Source organism: Echinops telfairi, unplaced genomic scaffold, assembly GCF_000313985.2.
Source record: "Echinops telfairi isolate 266 unplaced genomic scaffold, ASM31398v2 ScPeMD7_7468;HRSCAF=8506_0, whole genome shotgun sequence".
In the NCBI taxonomy this organism is placed as follows: Eukaryota; Metazoa; Chordata; class Mammalia; order Afrosoricida; family Tenrecidae; genus Echinops; species Echinops telfairi.
Window position 1 is genome coordinate 2,637,670 of NW_022111369.1, and position 11,528 is coordinate 2,649,197.

Genomic DNA, 11,528 nt, shown 5'->3' on the forward strand with positions numbered 1-11,528 from the left:
GTTGTACTCAGGATCTGACAAGATGGCGGGGCTGCCCCGCAGGATTCTCAGGGAAACCCAGCGTTTGCTGGCAGAACCAGATGAGAGCAGTGTCCATTACCTTCATGTGGTCACTGTTGGTCCCCAGGATCCCCCCTCTGAGGGAGGGACTTTTAAACTTGAACTATTCCTTCCAGAAGAAGACCCAATGGCAGCTCCTAAAGTACGTTCGTTTCTTGACCAAAATCTATCACCCTATTGTAGACTAGTTGGGAAGAATATGTTGAGATATTGTGAAAGATAAGTGGTCCCCAGCACCGCAGATCCGCACAGTTCTGCTATCGATCCAGGATTTGTGAAGTGCTCCCAATGCAGACGATCCATTAGCAAATGATGTTGCCGAGCAGTGGAAGCCCAACGAAGCCCAGGCCAGAGAAATAGCTGGCGCCTGGACTAGACTCTATGCCAGGAATCATATGGAAGTCCATCTGGTCAAGTGTGCATCACTGCTCCTGTTCTGCCAGGACTTCCTTTTTGGTTTGCATTGAATGGGCACAGTCTGAGAAACATTACAGAAGAAAAGCCCGGGCATCTTCAGGCCTTTGGTGATTAAACGCACATTCGCAAATCTGTCCTGCCTGATTCACTGCTGCAAAGCATGAGCAGAGGCTAGACGTGTCATCTGGATTGCTGTTAATGTGCAAAAGCAGTGGCCCCTTTGCCTTCTTTCATCTCTTCCCCCGTCATGGTCTAAGTATAAAGCACTGTGAGTGAAGGTAGTTGTCAGGGTTAGCTGTAGGGGTGTGGGTGTTCTCTTTATATTTTGAGGTGGGAGAGGTAGATTTAAATTAATGGGCTCCTTTCCCCCCCTTTTATGGTGATTCTAATTGCATTGGTTAAAAGCAGCAAACCAGTTGTTCTTTAGAACAGTCCCTCTAGCCAAGTCGAACTTTATTTCGACACCGTAGGTGGGCAAGCTTGATGGATTGAACCAAAATGGGAACATTAGCCATCACAGCCCTCCTGATACCACTGTGACTTTGCTGTCGAGTATAGACTCCTTCCTTAAAAAAAACAAAATCGGCTTGTAATCATTTTGTATGGCTTCTCTGGAAACTTCTGTAAATCTTATGTTTCAGTAAAATATTTTTTGTTATTCTAAAACAAAAGGCATTCATAGTGTGAGAGAAAAATATTTACACTCTTTTACCAACTTTGAATATTATGTCTGATTTTTGTTTTCATTGGATAATGCTAAAGCACCAAAATAATTCTGATGTGTATATCTAAATATTCAGGAGAGGCATTTGACATCCTCCCTTGACAAAGTATTGCACGACCGATTGGAGATGTTCACTTGGAACATGGCTACTATCTAAAAGATTACAAATACTTGTTGCTGTTGTTATTGTTGTTCAATGCAAACTTTAAAAAAATAAAAAGCCAGGAACAAACCGTAAAGTTTACAGAACAATTGAACTATGTCCTGGTCTTATTCTCAAATGGAATGTCTTCAACATCTAGTAAAGAGCCCTAGTGGAGTCGCGGCGTTACATCGAGCTGCTAACTGCTGGGCCAACACTTCAAAACCACCAGGTACTCCCAGGGAGAGAGACAACGCTTTCTAATCCTGTGAAGAGGTACAGTCTCAGAAACCCGCAGGAGCAGTTCTCCTCTGTCCTATAAAAAAGACCCCAAGCCCGCTGCCATCAAAGTCAAGTCGATGCCGACTCACAACTCTTGGGGTTGCTGTAAATCGAAAATCACGGGACGGCAGTGAGTTTGGAGTTTTTCAGGAAGGAGTCGCGGGGGTGCTGGGGCTAAGCGTGGGGCGGGTAACCACTGTGCAGTAGTTCAGGCCCATCAAACTGTACCAAATGCTGAATGGTTCTGTTTCTAGAAGTAATTGGTTCACTTACTGTAATAGTCGCCCTTCTTTCAGGTTGACTTTATAAACAAACTGCTCTCATTTTCGTTGTATTTACATTTATTACAGTGTTTTTTAGCTCTGATATTCGTCGTCTTTTCACTCAGCTCCTACATGAGCTTTCTCATAACATCTGTATAAACGATTTTTTAAAATTAAAGATGTACTGACCCATGCCAAAGCCAAGCAATAAAACGAATACTGCTTACATTGTCAAAAAATAAAACACCGAGATATGTGTGGGCAAAAGATGAGGCTGTCTTCACCCGTAAAGATTTACAGCCTCAGAAATTCTACACAGGGGCACTATAAATTGGAATGGACTTGTTGGTAGTTTTTAAATATATATATATTATAATCTAAATCATGTGTATTTTCCTCTCTGTTCACCAAAATTTTATTTCAGATTTAGCAATGTTATATATCTAAACTTCTTGAATCATTTTATGTATTTTAAATTCTCTTCACTCCACTTTTATGGCATTAGACTAAATTATTGAATAGTTTAAGTGCAAAAAAAACCCAACAATAAACACAACATATAAAAAAATGATACAAGCTGTCCACTTTCCAAGACAAAAAAGATGCTGATATTGACCTAAATAGTAGAATTTCAATAGGACAGTTACTAGCTAATGTTTCTTGGTCCACTTAGTTCATAATTGTTTTTCCATGGGGGGAGGGCATAAAGAATCATTTATATGCAAAAAAAATTGTTTTTCTTATTTTCTTTCTTTTTTTTTCTTTCCTTCCTTCCTTTAGCACCTCCCTTCCTTCCTCCATCTCCAGGTAATTATTTTTGCACAGAAAAGTTAGAGAAAGATAAGCAATTCCTATAAGTAAAGCATATCTATACTTCTTTTAATGTCAATGCCTAAGAATTAAAAACTATCTGCCCAATTCAGTCATATTCTAGATATACATTTTCCATTACAAAACAATTCTTTCCTACTAAATATGGACCCATAATCAAATACAATGAACTGCATAATCTGGCTTAGAATATTAAATCTGGCAGGAGATACAAAACCATTTTCTGCTATCTACTTCAGAAGATTTCCTGATTAGGTGGGTCAACCTATGGTTTACTAAACTTAGAGGAATTAGTTGATAGGTAATTCTGACATTGGAAAAAAATTCATGCTGCTGATCTGAGGCACATACTTTTTGAATATCGGGGTACTAAAGTGTGCTGGTTATCTATTCAACCTTGGTGTCTTAGGAATAATTAATGGAGCATTAAAAGAACTGGCATAACCCACCATTTATATATGTATGAGTTCTTAACACCTAGAAAAAACCCAGAAACCCATGGCAATGCTTTCCTAATACCCATTAGCCATATATTCCTTCCTCATCAGCAGGACTCAGTGGGCCCAGTGTCACCTCATGCCTTTTGATGCTCTTCTGCATCTCAGTCAAAAAGACAACTCTAAAGTCCACTGAGATAATTCTCCTTCCTTGCAAATCCTTAGACTTTAAAATGAAGCAGATGATTAAAAACGTTGCCCTTTGTCCATTTCTTGAAAACTGACCGTGGATGACCTGTTCACCTTCTTTTTCCAGATCAGCTGTAGAGTCTTCAATCCAGTTGCCCCTGATAATCACCTGAAGACATATGAAAAAACACTGATGCCACAGGCAGGCCTCACCCCAGACCAATTAAATCGGAAGCTCTGGGGGTTGGTGAGATCCAGGCACCATTTCTTTTCTTTTTTTTTTCAAGTTTCCCTTGTGGATTCTAATGTGCAGCCACCGTTGAGAATCATTGTCTTAGATGGGAGGCTCCCCCAAGGGTTAGCACTAGGTCTTATTCATAAACATTTATGAGTAGTGCACTCAATTCAATTCAATAACAATTTGCTGAGGCCCTTGAACATACTAGGTACTCAACAAATACATGCCAAATTAAACATTAGATGTTGCCATATTTGAACACAGGAAAGAAAAGCAATGTCCAGAAGTTCACTGTTTTGTTTTGGTATGAGTCTTCAAAACACATTGTCCACAAGAAACCAGGTTCTTTGTGTTAAAAAACAAAATGGGAAATTGCTGATAATTCCCTCAACTTTTCTCCCATCAAATGTTCACTCCCTAGATTTGGATCTTCCATGAGACTGGGTCGGATTTACTTCCCCTTCTCAGACAGCACTTTCCTCCTCTCTCTCCACGTTGACCAGACATTACAAGTCGTGAATGGAATCTCAGCTGGCATCCAAGGTAGGGCCCACTTTGTTCGCTGCTGTCAAACAACATTCATCACCCTGGTCCGGCATGCTGAGTAAGAGGCAGCTTGGGCTCCATTGGATGAGGTGTCCCGGTGGCATGGCAGCCTTGAGGATCAGCAGGACAGCCAAGCTGTTTGCCGAAACAGGGCTGCTTCTTTTCCTCCTTTCTTCCAGTCAGTGCACCCGGGAGCCTTTCTTGCCGTGGAAACGAGAGCAGAGCGTTTTAAAAGCTGACTGTAGGAAATGATGTCATTCCCCTGTGCTTTGTGCTGTCTCTGGCCTGTCATGGCAGATTCGATAGAAGATTCAGGAAATTATTTGGGGAATTCTGCCCCAAGTCCTAGTTTTCTTGAATCACATACGGTAAATGATACTGGTGAGCTGGATTCTCCTAGCTCCGTTATCCACCTAGGATATTTCTGTGTTCTTCAGTGCCACTTAATAGAGATCCAAATTGTGTGTGTTCAATCTATGAGTTTGTCCATTCACTGTTTGTAAAATGAATTCATTGAGCAGTGGTCATGATGTATTAGTCAAGGAATAAAAGCCCTAACCGTCACGCTGTGGGACTGGGTGGCAAAATGTGACAAAGTTGAGAAGAGAGGTAGGGTAGCTAACATGTACAAGACAATTGTCATAAAGTCTATCATGGAAACTGTGTGTGTAAGGACATATTAGCATCTACAAGTATAGCAGTCCAAACACATACTTTGGAAACGAGAAAGGCAGGACAGCAAAGTATTTTTGATTAACTGTTTAAGGGGAAAAAACACACACTAAAATAGTCATCACACATGTTGGTTGCATTGATGTTGGCTAAATGATTCCCATACACGCTCTCTACAACTCAGCTAAGAGATCCACCCGTAGCTCTAGGTAAATAGTCACGGAAGTCTTTTATCTTAGAAAATATCTCATGTTCGTGTTATTTAAATATTGCAAAGACCAGCCTGCCCAGAAGACAATAGATTGTACCCTGAACTCAGTAGCATTCACAAAATAATGTTTCCTTAGAAATTCAACTGCAAATGCTGCTCAAGTGTGTGTGTTTGTTTCGTGCCACTCTGGGACAGGGCCTTGGATGCAGCCAGCCCTCCATGCTGGGGACGCCCTGGGAAGGGGCTCTGGCTCGAGGACCTAGAGCCTGTTGTAAAAGCTGCGCTTCACAGGTTCTGGAGCTATCAGGTAACCCCCAGATTATCGTAAAGCTAGATACCTCTTCTCCTGGTGTAAAAAGAAACAGGCAACTGGAAGAAGTGTTGTTCAGTGAAATAAAGGCCATGGTGCAAATATATTTAACTGCCTGTTTAAGGTTTAGAGAGGAGCCCTGGTAAGTAGCGTGTTATGAGTTGGGCTGCAAACCTCAAGGTCAGCTGTTCAAAACCAGCGGCTTTGCAGGAGATGAGTCTTTGTACTCTCCTAAAGAGTTACAGTCTTAGAAACACCAAGGGGCAGTTCTACTCTGTCCAATAGGGTCACTGTGAGTCATGATTGACTTGGCGGCAGTGAGTGTGATTTCGGTATTTCAGGTTTGTAGCTTTCTTACTGAACCCTCTGTCCCACAATGCTAATTCTAGCAAAGTGGGGAAAGGGCCTGAACCACATAATAAAGACATGATGGCAGCTGAGAGAAACCCTGGCTCCCACCAGGGTTCCCCACAATGAGTAGGAAAGAGTGAATGGTTGACCAGGCGAAGTAGATGTGTGGCTTTAAGGGACAACTGATTTGAGTTGAGACTGGGAGGCAAGGAAATCATTCTCTAGGCAGCTGGCGTAGGCGAACTTCAGGTAAGGCACACAACATGAACTACATGGACGTCACTTAAAGCCCGCCAATGTTGTGCGTTAGATGTTGGGCTGATAATCTTAAAGTCTGTGGCTCAAACCCCACGTGAGAAAGAGGAAGCTATCTGCTCCCCTCAAGCTTTATGGTTCTGAAACCCGACGGAAGGTCACTGTGAATCAGAATCCATTTGATGGCGATGGGGTTTTCTAATGCCTGGTGTGAACAGGAAACCGCTACTGTGTGCATCAGCGTAGCACTCTGCCTAGAAAAGAAGTCTTTCTGAGCAAAGGCCTGAAGAGCAGAGCTTCTACGACCGTTTTCTGCAGTGTCCTCCCAGAAGTAATGCCACAGCAGCCTCAAAGGGATAGGACTGAGATGCGTGTGGCATGACATCCAGCAGGGCTCCGCAGAAGGGACTGAGTCTTCTGGTCAGGTGTCAACACAGAGAGAGACGGCATCAGTTCTCAGCACTGTGGAAAGCTCCACATGCCTACCAGAGTCAGGCAAGGACAAAGGACTTTGGGCAGCAGCACCACAGATTGAACAGAGACCTACAGCACTTGGCGGTGGTCAGACAACAGGAGGAAGGGACAGAAACTGTAGTAGAGCTGCTGAGCTGAAGATAGACACCGGATATGCACAATAAGCAGCAATGGGTCATAGAGAAACATTACCCTTTAACAAAAATGCTGAGCTTAAAAAAAATAGGACAGTAAAGAGATGGGTAGCTATTTTCTTATCATTTCATTTCATTTGGTAGCAAAGTGGTCAGTCTGAAACATCAGAGAGGGACGCCAAAAGCAGAATGCCTTATTTGACTCTTAGAGACTGATTGCAATGGGCAACTCACATGGACTTATGCTCGACTATCCTTCCTACTAAAGCATGCTTCACTTCCCTCTCGGTCTCTGGGAGACAAGGGGCTCTCCTGTCTGGAGACCTGGAAGGCAGCCTGCTCTAATTTGGCTAATTTGATGGTTTGTGCCAATAAATTTTGAATTCTGCTCTCCAGGTGGCAAGGCTGTTTTGTAACAAATTGCAGCCTAATTAGGGCATACATGTTCTTGTCTTCGTTTCTCTCTGACCTTGTTCATCCTCCTCCTCGCCTCCCTAGTTACAAGAGCCAGCAGTTACTTGTCTCTCACTCCCTGCCTGACAGAGGCTCGTCTGTGATCTGCTTACACCAGTTATTACTGCCTGGCCTCTGATGCTCATTTCCAACGCTCTAAAGCCATCGGATCACACACTCCTTCCTTGATTTTGTGACTTTTCTGTGTGGCTCCAGTGCCTAAAATAAGAGCTCATTGTTTTTATTGTTGACATTTCCCTCCCTCTTCGCCATGTCACCATCCTCTCTGTTACACATATTTATATATAACCATAGAAGTTATTTCTGATCAATCTCTGTATCTTTATATAATATCAAACCATAGATTTTTTTCAATCTACTCAGTACATGTAAGTGCCCCAGCAGGACTTTTCTCTAATCTACTCCTGAAATGCTGAGCTACGGGAGGGTTGCAAGAAGTTCCTATAACAATTCTGTATCTTTTCACTCCATTTTCAGCAAACCTTTTGAAGCACCTCGTGTAGTTTTACTTGCTTTTCGTTACATGCTATCAAGCAGAGCTTGGCTACAACGTTATTAGGTACTTGTTTGCTTGGTGGCATCGCAGTGCTACTTTGGGTGGCTACCCACAAGGTCAGCAGTTTGAAACCACGACTCGCGGGAGAAGGCTGCACTTTCTACACCCAGCAAGAGTTCCAGTCTCAAAAATGAATAGGGGCAGTTCTACCCCAATGAGGTGGAGTCTACTTGACGGCAGTGCGGTTTGTTTGAAAGGTACTTGCAATACATATAGTAAAAGGTAAAACGAGGGCCACATACATTTAGAGGATCTCAGGGGCTTCCAGTATGCAAATTATTTACAAATCAACAAAGTCAATTTGCTCTTAATAATCTCTATCATTTAATGTGTAGCTCACTCTCTCTGTCTCTCTCTTTCTTTGCAATGGAGTTGATTCTGACTCATAGTGACCTGACAGGGCAGTAACATATCCAGTATGGACATAAATAGTTCCCTCAATTTTTGTTTATCTGTACAATCCTGTCATTATTACCAGGATTGCAAAGATAAACAAAAACCGAGGTAATTATCTATAAGAAATCACACATAAAGGTAGGAGACGATTACAGACTTTGATCCGCTAATGGAAGGAAAACAGTATTGTATTGCAAAGATATTACCTCTTTCCACTGTACCTGGGAAACCCATGCCAGGAGAAGAAACTGAAGCGCCTCTGAGAGAGAGAATGTGTGTGGGTTGTCGCTAGAGGTTGTTGTCCAAAGGATTCCTTTAATTGGCATTTGCTCCAGGATTTGAACAGTCAAAGCAGCGTGCTGAGAAAGCCAATGAAATTACCGAGTGTCCCCAGTGGCACTGTGTGGCCACTATAGACAGGCGAGCAAGATTAGGTCACCTATTCAGAGACAATGATATGAACCAAGAAGTTACTGCACCTGGGCCAGACAGCCTGAGTGGACTCTTGGGAGCACCAGGGAACTTGATGTAAACTGCAGACTAACAGGAACATGGAGCATTTAAGTGCCGAACGCGTGCGTGGCCACATGGTGCCTGCTGGAGGGTAAAAATGTGCTCTCTTTCCCATTTCCTTTGGAACGCTTCTGGCTTCTCTCTTTGACTTCATCTAAGAACCTCTTTCCTAGGGGTTCCTATAAAGGAGGCTTCCATCTATGAACAATTTCATCATGTCTGATTAATTCAATCTCACTGATCACACTGATGGCTCCCGAAACTATACATCTCCTGAACTTTCCCCTCAAATACCACACATTAAATGCTTGCTGGTCTCTTACACTTCTATGTCCCACAGGAATCTCACATTCTGCAAGAGAAAACACTCCCTAGCATTTTCCCTTCGGAAGTAGCTCTACCTTTATTATTTGCTATGTTAATTGCTAGGATCATCAACCACCAAAACATCAAAATTGGTCCTGGGAGCCACCTTTGACTCTTGCTTCTTCCTCACTCCTCACTCTACTGCATCCTAACAGCTACTCAATGGCCTAATTAGACAAATAATATAAATATCTCCGTCTGACTCTTCAGGCCTATTTCCACATTTCAGTTCATTCTCCCAACATTACCACTCTCTAATAAAATCTGTTGCCAGACTTTTCTTTCTCTGTAGTCCCCAAAGTGATGTAAAAAATCAATCTGACCATGTCCCCACTATGACAGCCATTCCGTCTCCTCTTTGCCCAAGGTCAGGTCTAATTTCACTAATATGGAAGAAACACACCAGCCTGTGTGCTCATGAGGCGTCGATGGGATCAGGTATCAGGCATTAAAGACGCAGAACGAACAATGTCTCATATCCATGTGAGTAAGGGGGAGGGCAAGTGGAGACCCATACATTTTCAATGGTTTCACCACATGCTTAAGAGTTGCACAATCAGCACCACAATCAATTTCAGGACATTTCTTCTTTCACATAGTCGTGATAGTTAGCTCCCCATTCCTTGTTAACCTCCCCTGCCATGGCCCTGAGAAACTAGAAACTATTAAGCCAGTTGCTGTCTCCATAAGTTAACCTCTCCTGGGTCTCATCAGTCATTATATCTTGCGAGAGCCCTTGCTTGGTCTCTTCCCTTCCTCATAGGCCCCTCTTACAGACTCCATCCTCTTATTGACTCCCTACTCAGCCTACTTCCTTCATTGGTTGAGTAGGCTTCCACCAGTATATTTATAATCTAATTTAATATAATCATCTATCTCTGACATGAGTATGTCATGCTTGTTTTTGAGTTCTCGATGCCCAGAACAGTGCCTAGAGGTTAAAAGAGTGAAGAATAAATGAAGGCATGGATGAATACAAGGACCATGCAAGTAATCAAGAGCTCCTCATAGTGAGAGTACCACAGCACTGCAGTAGGAAAAGGGGTACACAGCCAAAGTAGGAATGATCATTTGAACACCTTTATGTATAAGTTTGTATGTGTATATAAATGTAAGAACAAATACATGAAAATATATATTCATATATATGACAAATAGAAGTAGCTGATATGCATGCATAAACACAGATAGGTGGATGCCAGCACATATATCCAAATACAAATACTCCTCAGAAATAACCAAATGCCTCCCCATCTCTGTTTTTGGAATTTAAAGGTTTAGAGTTATAGTTTCTTGGGAAAGCTTGGTTGACTGGCAAAGCTCAGGTCACAAAGATTATAAACTGCATCCTAGTGAAATGAGTGGAGTCTGGGTCTTGCAAACATGTGAGTGGCCATCTAAGAACAACTACGGCTCTCTACTCACCAGGAGCAGAACATGAAGAAGGTAACCGAAAGCACAGCAGAGAAACAAGTTTGCATGGGTCCCACCCGTGTACACCCTGCGATTAGATGAACTACTTGATGCTTGTCTGCTGCCCTCCACGTTCCTGATTGGGGTTGCAACTCTGGTCCCAGATGAGATGGGAGAAAAATACGGTGCCAGACTCAAATTCCTACAAAGCAAGATAAACTGAAACAGTAGACAACAGAGAATTCCCTGAGACTTTCACCCTGAGGCGTTCTTAAAACCTAGCACCAAACTGATCCCCAGAGATCATGTTTCAGCAAAATATCAGAGAGGCACGCAAAATAAAGGATATTACCTGTATGATTGATGCTCTATTTCAATACCATCAGGATGAGATGACGAGGTCAACAATTATTCAAAAGCAAGGATGAAATTATAAGGAGGCAGGGAAACTAGAGTATGGGAAAGGAAACACTCTGAATGCAATTTAAGAAAATGTTAGCACAATATGATAAACCTAATGCCACTGGACCATTTGTGTATAAAGTGTCAAATGGGCACATACCTTGCTATGTGAATTTTCACCAAAAACTCAATAAAATATCCCTGAAAAAATAAAAATAAAAGACTACCGTAGTGTATGCACTTCAAGCACTTGCAGAATGAGCCTGGACGTTTCTGCCATGAGTTAACAAAAGATGCAAGAGGGCTAAGTTTGGCTTGGGAGTGCAGTGTTATGAATCAAGATAGAAAGGGATGCAGAAAACAGAAGACCAGATATAGACTGTTTAACCAAACCAAGCACTTTTCTAAGAATTATGTTAATTGTTGAGCTGTTAACTGTTCTGATTGGGATTGCCATTTAAGACAGCCTTAGGATATCATAAAATACATAACCTGTACCAATGTGTGTAGCTATCTAATTACCTCTAGTAGCCGTAAGTAGTAACTATAGTGTAGTTGTCCCGTTTCATAAATAACAGCGGGATGGATGACAGCTCGGTGTGGAAACACCAGTCGGACAAGTGCTTGGGGAGTATTTCAGGAGTGGGTATTGGGGAATTAGTTTGGGCATAATAACCTGGCAGCTGCAAGCTTGGTACATGACCTAGTGTTAGAAATATGGCTTGTCCTCCCTGTCAAGTTGACCATCAGTGAGTCTCCTTCACCCAGCAATGCGGGCACATTTCTAAAACAGTGCCTCTCTCTCTTATCTAGGTGGGTGTGCAGACATAACAATGTGTGAATAAAATTGGGATTGGCTTTGACAGCACAGC

At 42.3% G+C, this 11,528-nt stretch overlaps 1 protein-coding gene and 1 pseudogene across 12 annotated transcripts in view; one reads left to right on the plus strand and one right to left on the minus strand.

Moving 5' to 3' along the window:
- The window catches only part of ANK2 (ankyrin 2), a 402,581-nt gene that overhangs the window by 372,317 nt on the left and 18,736 nt on the right, over window positions 1-11,528 (minus strand). The window lies entirely within an intron of this gene.
- Window positions 23-527, plus strand: LOC105978670 (annotated as a pseudogene).